Source organism: Acipenser ruthenus, chromosome 4 (genome assembly GCF_902713425.1).
Source record: "Acipenser ruthenus chromosome 4, fAciRut3.2 maternal haplotype, whole genome shotgun sequence".
Lineage (NCBI taxonomy): Eukaryota > Metazoa > Chordata > Actinopteri > Acipenseriformes > Acipenseridae > Acipenser > Acipenser ruthenus.
The window spans coordinates 36595103-36608138 of record NC_081192.1 but is presented as its reverse complement, the minus strand read 5'-3'; the positions used below and the strand labels follow the sequence as shown (position 1 = coordinate 36608138).

The 13036-nt window shown below is 41.0% G+C and overlaps 1 protein-coding gene across 1 annotated transcript in view; it reads left to right on the top strand.

The window, feature by feature from the left end:
* The window catches only part of LOC117400477 (zinc finger protein 407-like), a 302138-nt gene that overhangs the window by 1401 nt on the left and 287701 nt on the right, over positions 1–13036 (top strand). The gene's annotated exons all lie outside the window — the stretch shown is intronic.

The window sequence follows — 13036 nt, the reverse complement described above, 5'->3', positions numbered from 1 at the left end:
GTCTGTACATCCTGGTGGCCGTTTTGAAAGCTGATAAAAAACACAGCAGCCACTGAAAATGGTTTATTATATATGATTATAATATATATATATATATATATATATATATATATATATATATATATATATATATATATATATATAATATGAATGATTATATGTGTAGTACTATTGCTTAATGTAAATTTAATTGATTAATTTACCATATTTAAGTGAGCAAGTATGTATTTTATAAGGAAACATTACTATGTAGAAAGGTGGGTTTTCTGATTTTTGTTCGACACTAAACAACATCTGATTTTCTGGTGTCTATTTTCTTACTTTATCATAAAATGCAAAAGACATTAGTATTAGTTTCCATGTTTTTCTGTAGAATTCTGTTTTTATGAGGTGGGGCAGGCAACTACTGTAAATTACAACAGGAACTGCCCTCAGATTTATTAATTGAACCCTCAGATGTTAAACCTCAAACTGTTGTACCTACTGTATTTGGTGATTTACCTGCTTTGGTGATAATCAAAATAGTAAGACAAGTAGTAAAACTGAGGAAAATGTTCTACAGCATTATTTTAGTTTGTGATTGATACATAAGTAATAACATCATAACTACAGTACATTCCCTTGCATGTTGGAGGTAGGCCACTTCTACCAAGAAGGTACCAACAAAACCTAGTCTATCACTCCCTCCATAGAAAGTAACTTACCTGACAGAGTCAGCAGAGTAGCATTCACCTGACCTCCCTGAATCATCTCTAACCACTGACAACAACACCTACTGTGTGCGTTTTACCAAACCTGCTTATTATGTAGGGAGACCTATCAACGATAACAGTGCATTCGAAGGGGAGAAATATGTCATTTCACATGTCAAGTTTCTAAACATACCCTTCTAGGTACAAGATAGAAACTGTTGAAATAAATGAACCTTCTGTAAAGCAGAAATGGAGGGTGTTGGGCCATTCTGTCTACTGTACAAATTAATTAAAATAAAATAAAACAAAATATACAGACAAATACCAATAGCCAGAAAGGGAACCTTCAAAACTGCTTTTCAGTGGAGTTAAACATTGACATTTTGTGGTTTTAAAGTTCAGATTTTGGTTGGTAGTAATCAAATAACCTTGTATTTTTGTTTACGACTGTAAGTCGCCCTGGATAAGGGCTTCTGCTAAGAAATAATTATTATTATTATTATTATTATTATTAATAATAATAATAATAATAATAATAATAATAATAATAATAATAATAATAACCTGAAAAGATTTAGGTATTTTCTAGAGCTGCAACTACGGGTACATCAACAGTTGCTTGCACAGCTTGCATTCAACTTTTTTTTTTTTTTGGTCGTCTGGGCATTTAACAAAACAATCCCAAACAGCAGAGAAGTGTTGAGACATTTCTTTCAATACAGCTTACGTTATACAGTGCTTTGCTGTTGAGATGGCGAATAAAGAAATTATGTTAGCCTCTGGATAACACAAGCTGGAGGGGGAGCGGTGGATGGTGCTCAGTTTTCAAAGTAAAAATTATTAGTGTTCGCATATATTTTGTATGTTTCAAACATATTCTACCGTAGCACTTCTCTTACACTGTCTTGTACACTAGATATTCAGTACATATCAGTACATATTTTACTGAAGCACTACACCCCCCCCCATTGCTTTGAATACTATACCCTGCTCCATAGACGTCAGCGGCTGCATATAGAGATTTGGTAGTGGATTTTAATACGGCAACTTTGGTTTACATAATATACTTATACAAATCAAAAGATCGAATTATGCATGCAAATGACATTTAATGTGTGATTTATAGTGTTCACACATTGTCAAACGTTTTTTGTTAACAGAAAAAAACAAACAAAACATACAGTGTGTGAATGCCTTTAAGGTGCGTCGCTAGTCCTGATACTGCATGGTGAAGTCACTCCCAATACACATCTGCACAGTTAGCTAGTGAAAGCACGGGAGGGCACATTCATGTCCAAAGTTAACTAATTCCAGCTGCTATAACACTCCAACCACAGCTCGCTGAAACTACTTAACAGCACTGCCAATTTATTTTTGCACCGCCCCACCAAATCTTGGAAGTAACCAGCCAAAAAGTAGCCAAATAGTTTTGTTTTTTTTTTAAACCAGCCAAAACTAACCACAGGCCAGCAATTAACATTTGGGCATTTCCACGCAAACAGGGTACACTTGTGTAACACAAAGTTTGAAAAATAAAGTTCACGATGTGATGTTCATCCCCCTCTTGACATATGCTCTAGAGCAGGGGTGGGCAATTCCGATCCTGGTGGGCCAGTGTCTCTACTGGTTTTTGTTCCAACTGTACCTTAAATTAATTAATTTGACCAATTAAGCTTTTAATAAGCACTTAATTGGTCCAATTCTGCATTCTCATTTAAAAGGTGTCACACCAAAGGATGTAACAGATGGACTAAAAGGGCAGTGCTAGAAAAGTGCAATATTTTGATACATTTATGATAAAAAAAAACTCCCCCTCTGGCCACACCATGTGCTCCAGCGATGTCGTCTATACTTCCTGATTGAGGAAGGGCCCTCTTCTCCGCAATGGTGTCCAAGTAAATGCACGTTTTAAAATCACATTATGGTGTCACACCGCGGGACGTCCTCTTTGCGGACAACACATAACCTTGTAGCAATTCCCATGCTACATAATGTGGGTGTAAGTCTCACCCACCTGTCCCTTTAATTAGGGTCAGTAGCCTGGCCAGGTCAAAACTTCATTTCCCATAGTTCCTTGCAACCACCCTCTGTTCATCCTCTCTCCCCATTGGCTCATTCAGATTTCCACTCCTCCAATCTCAGAGCCCTTTAGTAGCCAGCAGTTGTATTAAAGCTGGCTAATCAGGCCTGAGAGAGGCTCCCTTTCTCAGCGGAATCCATTTAACTACAGCATTTTCTCTACTTAAATTTCAGTGAATCCATTACCATCCTTAGATAATTCCAGTGCATCCGTTCATTTTCTTTTGTCGCTGCACTTTGTCTAAGCTGCTCTTTTTGTTTTCACTGTTACTTGTTTAAGTTTAGCTGTTTTTCTAGGTCTGTTTAGTGTTTGTTGTTTTATGTGTGACAGCCTCCATTTTTTCCTGATCCTCCTGATTTTTTCCAAACAACTGTTCGCCATTCAACTCAACACTACAGGACAGTCTGAACAATTTCAACGTACTCAATGTTTTCAACCTTCTACAATCGCCATCATTTCGGGACACTTTGCTGGACTGCCTTATTTGTGGGTGAGATCATTTCTTTTTTGTTTGGATTTTTTCTACTTTAATTTGATACTTTGTTTCCTGTATTTTTTCTGTTACTTTGTTATTTTGTTACTTTGTATGGATTTCAATTACCCTGCTATTACTGGACTTGTTGGGCCTACCTGTCATTCTCCCACCATCTTTTGTCTATCTGTGTGTGTTGTGTTTGTGAGTGTGGGTTTATTGGAGACCCTCCGGACACCATTCATTTTCTACTTTGTGAATCTGTTTAGCCTTCTGTTTGTCCCTACATATTTATCTGTACCATCTTATTTCTTACCTGTTACCTGCAATTATTTGAATTCCTTACTTATCATTATTCATTTCATTCATTTGTTCATTTTTACATTTGTTGACATTATTGTTCACAATAATAAACTGATTGTTCGTGAAATTGACACCTCTGACGTCCCTGCTTTTGCTGTCTGTCACTCTTGCTGACTTATTTAGCTATAGGAATAGGGCCAGTAGTTTCTCCTTAGGGAGGACAGTGCAACTGCTTCTCAGTTGTGCAGAGTGATCGTTACAGAATTGGTGGCCCGTACGGGGACCCTTTGTGTCATTAAATTCAAATCTAAATTCATCAGTTTAAATTGTTGGGAACTTAATGTCAGAAATGGAAGATCAGACCTTGACTTCGCTAAACTTCTCTGAGATTGGAGATAGACCCCATGTGACTATCAGAGAACCTATCACAGAGAGAACCACCCGCATTAGTGATCTGTACATTACACAGGAAGGGGCAGATCTTTCTGGAGGCGATGATGATGAAGGGAACCTTACTGACAGTGTTGTGATAGGGCAATTGTCTGAGTATTGTTCCCATCTCACTGACCGTGTTGAGCAACTGGAAACACAGCTGTCTGAGTTACAGGAGAGCAGCATTAATCGTGAACAGGTCCTGCGAGGTTACATCGAAGGACGCTTCGCAGATATGGAGAATCGAAGGCAAGAGGCCCTTGACGAAATGGATCTGGAAGTGGTGATGTGCCTGAAACGCCGCGATGTGCTGTGGGGAGAAGAGCTTAAGAAACTCTTCAAAAAGACCAGCACCCCTCGTCTACCACTTTCTTTGCCGTCTCTCTCCTCTAGAAAGCGGTCTGCACCACAACAATTCTCCTTTGATGGTGGGTCTGCTGATTACCATGGCTCCAGAACTGAAGGAAGTCTTTCCCAAGCAAAGCTGCCCATTAAAATCAACTTCCCAGAGTTTGGCGGGGAGGCCAGCAGCGATGCCAGTGACTTCCTGGACAAATGTGATGAATTCCTAGCGCTACGACCCATGACACCCTATGAGATCATGGCAACCATGTCCAGTGTGCTGAAAGGCTCAGCAAAGAGCTGGTGGGTCGCGGAGCGCAAGGGAGTCCAGTCCTGGGAACAGTTCAAGACTGTCTTCCGTCAAGCCTTTCTGCCGTCTGACTACCAGACCGAAGTGGAAGACCGACTCTGCTCCAGAGTCCAGCTGCCTGACGAGCGAATCCTTGACTTCGCCTATGACTATCGTGCCCTATGTCTGCGCTGGAAGCCAGACTTGGAGGAGACTGAGTTGGTTTGTCGCATTCTCAACAGCTGTAATCCCAAACTGGCAAGCTCCCTTAGGGGAACAGTGAAGACAGTGGCAGAACTGGTGCGCATCGGGACCCAGGTGGAGAGAGACAACGCTGCCCAGCGGGAATACTGGGTCAAGGCAAACTCCAGCAAAGCCGTTCAGGACAATAGGAGCCATAAAGGAGCTATGAAGAAGCCGGCAGAGGTCAGCATGGTGAGAAGCCAGGAGAAGAAAAATATAGTTCCTGCTGCAAGCCTGACTCTGCTGATCGTGGATGTGGGCGTTCGAGGGCTCCAAGGGCCTGCAGTCCTGGACACTGGGAGCACCTTCACTCTGATGAGAGAGAGTCTCTGGAGGAAGATCGCTCATCCAGGGGAAGAGCTGGAGTCTGCACAGGACCAGTATTTCATGCTGGCGGATGGACAGTCACACCAGGCCAAAGGTCAAGTTCGCCTCACTTACCTTCTCCACGGAGAGATCTGGTTTCTAGGCACATATATCCTACAGGATCATCACCTGACGTTTCCCCTTGTTCTAGGCTTGGATTTCTTGGAGAAAACTCATACCCAGATTGATATTGTCAATAGGCAGTATGGTGTCAAACACCAGAAGGATTTCTCCTACCATCCTTTTTTGCCACGGTATGAGGGGGAAGCTTCCTGGGACAGGTCCTTATCGAGTGTCAGCCTCTACTTCCATACATCTTGCCAGCCACCTACCACCTCTGATCCAAAACCATGCCAACCGGCGAAGGTGACCATGACCATCACTTCAGCTGAACCATCTCCTGTCGAGCAACAACTCCAGAACCTCCAGCAAAAGTGGTCTTCAGTCTGTACTGATAAGTTGGGAATGACCACCGTCACCCGTCACTCCATCTCCACTGAGGACGAAGTCCCTGTTCGGGGTCGACTGTATAGAGCGTCTCCACTGAAGAAGGCTTTAATCAAGGAACACATCCAAGACATGCTTCTGGACGGAGTTATAGAACCATCTAACTCCCCATGGTCCTCTCCAGTGGTGCTCACAGAGAAGAAAGATGGTGGTTACAGGTTCTGTGTGGACTATAGAAAGCTGAATGCAAAGACTGTCTTTGATGCATATCCCATGCCCCTCATTCATGACATCCTGGAGTCCCTGAGTGGTGCTGCGGTATTCAGTTCCCTTGATCTACGCTCGGGTTACTGGCAAGTGGCGATGGACTCAGCAAGAAGAGCGAAGACTGCGTTTACTACACCCTTTGGTTTTTATCAATTTAATGTAATGCCATTTGGGTTAAAAAATGCTGCAGCCACTTTTCAACGGCTGATGGAGAGAGTGTTAGGAGATCTCCGAGGGAAGATCTGTTTCGTCTACATAGATGACATCATTGTCTATTCACCAAACTCCGCACAGCATCTTCAAGACCTCGAAGCTGTCTTCCACAAACTTCATCTGGCCCGTCTTACTCTCAATCTCAAAAAATGCCACTTCTTTAAACACACTCTCCATTTCCTTGGTCATGTGGTTTCAGGTGAGGGTGTAGCTGCTGATCCCCACAAGCTCCAAGCCATCCAGGAATATCCCATTCCTACCAACTTGAAGGAGGTTCAACGGTTCCTAGGTTTGGCAGGGTGGTACCACAAGTACATCCCCAGGTTTGCGGATATTGCTGCCCCACTTAACAACTTGAAAAAGAAAGCTGTCCCCTGGAAATGGACAGGAGAGTGCCAGAAGAGTTTCAAACTCCTCCAGGAAGCTTTGATCAGTCCTCCAGTCCTCGCTCACCCGGACATCAACAAGACGTTCCGAGTCTTTACTGATGCCAGCGATGTAGGACTTGGAGCGGTTCTGACTCAGCTAGAAGGAGATGATGAGAAGGTAATAGCCTACGCCTCCAAATTACTGAACTCTGCCGAAAAAAACTACTCCACATCTGAAAAGGAGTGTCTCGCTGTCGTGTGGGCAGTAGAAAAATGGCGGCATTATCTGGAGGGGATGGAGTTTGAGGTTGTCACTGACCACGCTGCACTCTCCTGGGCATTCAATAACCCAAAAACCTCTTCCAGACTGACCCGCTGGACTCTTCGCCTACAACAATTCACTTTTACCGTTATTTACAGGAAAGGTAGTCTGAATCTTGTACCTGATGCACTCTCCAGAGCTCCACTTGTACCACCTTCAACTCCTTCTGCATCAGTGTGTGCTAGCAATGCCCCTGCGAGTAGCATGGATCTTCCCACCACCATGGACCAGATTGCGGCCGCTCAGTCCAAAGACCTAGCTATCTCTGACATCATCAATGACATTGCTTCCAATACTGCCAATGATAACCGCATCTCCTTCATCCAACAGCAGGGACTTGTGTATCGCCGGGTGCCCATTCCTAAACAGGGATTCCGATACCAGCTGGTTATTCCGGAACAGCTGACGGATTCCTTCCTCCACCACTACCATGACAACCCTTTGGGAGGTCACCTGGGCAGGATGAAGACCCTGTTGCGCATGCTGGAGGTTGCATGGTGGCCCTCCATCCGTAAAGATACATGGCACCACATAAAGGAGTGTCAAACCTGCCAGAAGTACAAACCGTCCAACACCAAACCTGCAGGTCAACTCCAGTCCACTACTGTGAAGGAGCCCGGAGAGATGCTGGGTCTGGACCTAATGGGACCTTTCCCCAGAAGTAAAAAAGGTAACACTTACATCCTGGTCATTGTTGATTACTTCACAAAGTGGGTTGAGCTGTTTCCATTGCGGGACAGTAAGACCACCAAAATTGTGAACATTTTGACGCAGGAAATATTCACTCGATGGGGAACACCGCAACACATTCTTTCAGACCGTGGACCTCAGTTCACGAGCCAGCTACTCGCAGAGGTGTGCAAGACCTGGGGAGTAGTACAAAAACTCACCACCAGCTACCACCCACAGACCAACCTGACAGAACGCGTGAACCGCACCTTAAAGACCATGGTTGCATCTTTTGTCGGGAAAAACCATCAACTGTGGGATCAGTGGCTACCCGAGTTTCGTTTCGCCCTCAACACCGCCAAACATGAAACCACTGGCTTCTCTCCTGCAGTATTAGCGCTCGGAAGGACCATCAGAGGCCCATTGGACCGATTAATCGCTGTTGCTCCTGCTCCATCCACCGATCCCTACCAACTGCTAGATCGCCAGCAGCAGATTGCCGAAGAGGTGAGGGATCACGTTGCCAAAGCTCAGAAACGGCAAGCTCGGAATTACAATGCCCGGAGAGCACACTGTCAGTATGAAGAAGGTGAGTTAGTCTGGATAAGATCTCACCCCTTATCTGATGCCTCCGGAAAGTTTTCCGCAAAACTTGCCCCTAAATGGTTTGGGCCAGCTCTTGTAACCAAGAGACTTGGACCCAACAACTACAAAGTCAAGTGGGGGGAGCCAGATTATGTCAAAGAGGATACCGTCAATATTGTTAATTTAAAACGCTACTATGGCGTTCGTCCCTTGCACCTCCAGTGTGGGGGGGGGGGGGGGAATATGTAGCAATTCCCATGCTACATAATGTGGGTGTAAGTCTCACCCACCTGTCCCTTTAATTAGGGTCAGTAGCCTGGCCAGGTCAAAACTTCATTTCCCATAGTTCCTTGCAACCACCCTCTGTTCATCCTCTCTCCCCATTGGCTCATTCAGATTTCCACTCCTCCAATCTCAGAGCCCTTTAGTAGCCAGCAGTTGTATTAAAGCTGGCTAATCAGGCCTGAGAGAGGCTCCCTTTCTCAGCGGAATCCATTTAACTACAGCATTTTCTCTACTTAAATTTCAGTGAATCCATTACCATCCTTAGATAATTCCAGTGCATCCGTTCATTTTCTTTTGTCGCTGCACTTTGTCTAAGCTGCTCTTTTTGTTTTCACTGTTACTTGTTTAAGTTTAGCTGTTTTTCTAGGTCTGTTTAGTGTTTGTTGTTTTATGTGTGACAGCCTCCATTTTTTCCTGATCCTCCTGATTTTTTCCAAACAACTGTTCGCCATTCAACTCAACACTACAGGACAGTCTGAACAATTTCAACGTACTCAATGTTTTCAACCTTCTACAATCGCCATCATTTCGGGACACTTTGCTGGACTGCCTTATTTGTGGGTGAGATCATTTCTTTTTTGTTTGGATTTTTTCTACTTTAATTTGATACTTTGTTTCCTGTATTTTTTCTGTTACTTTGTTATTTTGTTACTTTGTATGGATTTCAATTACCCTGCTATTACTGGACTTGTTGGGCCTACCTGTCATTCTCCCACCATCTTTTGTCTATCTGTGTGTGTTGTGTTTGTGAGTGTGGGTTTATTGGAGACCCTCCGGACACCATTCATTTTCTACTTTGTGAATCTGTTTAGCCTTCTGTTTGTCCCTACATATTTATCTGTACCATCTTATTTCTTACCTGTTACCTGCAATTATTTGAATTCCTTACTTATCATTATTCATTTCATTCATTTGTTCATTTTTACATTTGTTGACATTATTGTTCACAATAATAAACTGATTGTTCGTGAAATTGACACCTCTGACGTCCCTGCTTTTGCTGTCTGTCACTCTTGCTGACTTATTTAGCTATAGGAATAGGGCCAGTAGTTTCTCCTTAGGGAGGACAGTGCAACTGCTTCTCAGTTGTGCAGAGTGATCGTTACAACCTATCATAACTATTTAAAAATGTCATGTATAGACTTGAGGAATATCATTCTTATAAATACACTTCTGTGTTGACATTCCAGGAATTTGAGAGTGGACTTTTACTAATTCTTAAAATTATCAATGTTTTTCAATTTTGCAGCCCTTCATAACAGTCACACCAGTGGACATTGATCATCTGTAGTTCAAAATTCCCCCCAAAATTGTTGTGCATTTTGCAACTTTTCATATAGTTTAGATTAAATACAAATCCTTTTACTATAGGACAGAGTCTTAATGGCTTTTTTCCAGGATATACTGAATCACGCGCTTCATCAATCTCGGTCAAATTTGCTGTAGAAATGAAGAAACTTGCCTTCTTTATTAATCCAGAGAGATGGAAGATGTAATCCACGAAATAATGATACACTTCAGCAAGTAAATGATAGTTCGTAACCACAATCACCTTCGCAACATGAAGGACCGACACCAACAGATCAATAACAATAATAACACTGACACAAAATGACGACTTTTCAGTCAGAAGTCAAAGGGCAGGGTCAAAAATAATAATGAAAAAATAATAAAAAATAAATAAATAATGAAAAAATAATGAATGGCGCTGTTACGGATTTACTACAACTGACTTCCTGGTTGTTACGAATGTAGAAATGAGTGGACAGACTTCAGGATGCAAGATTAAAAACCTTTATTAGTGATTAACAAAATCCTGTATCCTCAAAAAAAACATTTTAATAAAAAGTACCGGTAAAAGTTGGCTCCCAAAAAGGAAAAGTTTGAGTGTTATTCCTTTCTAAAGAGCTGAAATAATAACTTTCATGTTCGTAACAGTGTGGACAGACACTGATACAAATGTGGCGCACTTTAAAAAAAAAACTTATCTAGAATATAGAATCCCTTGCAGATTCGTGGTGAAAATTACCTATTTATTATTGGGTTCGGACTTCTGATTGGTTGCATTTTATCATACTACAGTACACGGTTATTCATTATTATAAATTATTAGTGGGGCTTGCGAAGCAAGAGTCCCCATTTTAAATCTTCAAACTTTAAAACGTGTAGACCGATCTGGAATAGTGTGCTTGTATACAGCTTTTTGATATATTTTATACTTTTTAAACTCTTAAGCTTTTTGTCCTTTTTTGTCCATCTTTGTTCACTTTAATGGGACTTTTTTCAACATTCTAAAGCTCCCCATTGTTTAAAAACTCCCAGACTTCCAACATTCTATTTACTGTAAACGATGTAACTTTTGACACAAATCAGCTACTTTGACCACTTTCCCAACAAGCAAGACAAAAAGTTAGAGCATATAGAATCTTCCTCGACTTCTCTGCTATTTAAATCTGAAATCAAAACAGAAATAACTTTTACCAATCAAGAGGTACAGCTGTTTTAGTAACCGCATCAACTAAATTTTCTCTAACTTTTTATAAACAACTGAAATTTTGACCACTTTCCCAACAAGCTAGACAAAAAGTTAGAGGGTATGATATCTTCTACTTCTCTGCTATTCAAATATGAAATCAAAACAGAAATAACTTTTACCAATCAAGAGGTACACCTGTTTTAGTAACCGCACCAACTACGTTTTCTGTGAACTTTTAGAAATAACTGCCGTTTTGATCACTTTCCCAACAAGTTAGACAAATACTTAGAGTAAATGAAATCTTCCTCTACTTCTCAGCTATTCAAATATGAAGAGGTACAGCTGTTTTAGTAACCGCTTCTTTCAGTAGGCTACTTCCCACCCTCTGAATTAACTGTCATAGAACTTTGGGACATTTCAAATTATAGCACATTCTAAACATGAGACAATTAGTAAACAATGTGACTTTTGACACAAATCAGCTACTTTGACCACTTTCCCAACAAGTTAGACAAAAAGTTAGAGGGTATGAAATCTTCCTCTACTTCTCTGCTATTCAAATCTGAAATCAGTTAACAAACGGTACATGTCTGATGAAATGTGTGATCTAACTGCCCCACAGTCCAAAGAAATAAGGTTGATATAGTAGTCTATCAAAGTAATCAATTATTTTACTAAATTTAACTTTGACTGTATGTAACTGCTTTGCTTTAAAAAGTCAAACTTTTTAAACTTTTTCCACTACCACAAAAATACTTTTAAAGAGCTAAAGCAAGCCCCACAACTTTACTTGTAAAGTTACCATCTAGTTAAACATACTATTTGTGAACCACAAATGAAAAATTCAGTGTCACTAATTTGTATAAGGTCTTATTTACTGGTTCAGTATAGGCGATACTGTGATGTGTCGTGGCACGTGTTTCCAAAGACAAATTTTGCTCAAGTTGCGGGATGTTGGAATGTTTTTCAGAGGGCTTCTACCTACATCTAAAATTATATATTTTTTTTAAATACTTTTTTATTTTAATTTTTTTACTAATTATTCAACTATAAAAAAGCAAAGCCAACTCTGCATTAGAACTGAAGTAAATCTGTCTCGTGGTGTCCACTAGATGGAACCAGCCATCTTTGTTGCACTGTTAATTTCATGCTATGTTCTTTTAACAATGCTGAGGAAGCAGTGGCAACTCCAGGATTCCAGAAGAGGGGAGACGAAGGGGTGGCAGACTGATGGGCTTGGAGGGCTTTTTTTTTTTTTTTTAAACGGATAAGGGAGAGAGAGCTGTGGAATATGAATTAAGCTTTAGGAAAGGACTGTAGGAGTATTTTTGCTGCAGAATGTGAATTTTTGTTTTTAGTAAACTCAATTACTCTGACAACTCACAATGTAATATTAAATACTCACTGACAAGAAATTATTTTAAAGAGATACCAATTGTTAGCACAGCTATACTGTACACAGCACACACAATATCATGAAAGAAACAGGTGGGGGGAAAAAACACTAGCCTGGATGTGGACAAAAATAATCTTTCTATATGATACATAGCTCTGTTACCTACTGTAAAGTATAGGATACAATCTAATATTAATTAAATAAGGTAACATTGTAAATCGGTTCATGCCTTTCTTTTAAACTTGCAATAAAGGGGGCAGTCCACATTTTCAAGAATGGACAAACCAGAGCTCTTTTTGTCTGCAAATAATTATGTTAAGATGTAACACCATGGAATAGTTACAAGCTCACAACACAGGAGAATAAAACAAAGAAATGCATTCATACAAAATCCCTCTAACTTATAAAACAGATTTGTTTAATATTATAGTCTACTTGTTTTACTACCAGGTGGTACAAGTCATGGATCCAGTTTCCTTCCTTCTCGCTTGTGTGCTCAACAACCAACTGACCGTCATTACAGACAATGACGCTGAGTAGCTTTGAAATGTTCTTACTCTGATCGGCTGTAAAGGAAACGGGGAAAACCAGAGATTGGATAATGTATTGTTGGGTGTATTTGTCTCATGCATGGTAGCCTGGGAGATGTAGTTATTTTTTAGTGGCAATTTTAGGGGAGGCACCCACCACCCGTCGCCTCCCCCTGGCATCGCCACTGTGAGGAAGGGTGCTTTTACTGTAGAGTTAATGTAATACTTTGAATGTCACAGAATTTAATTTACCACCTAC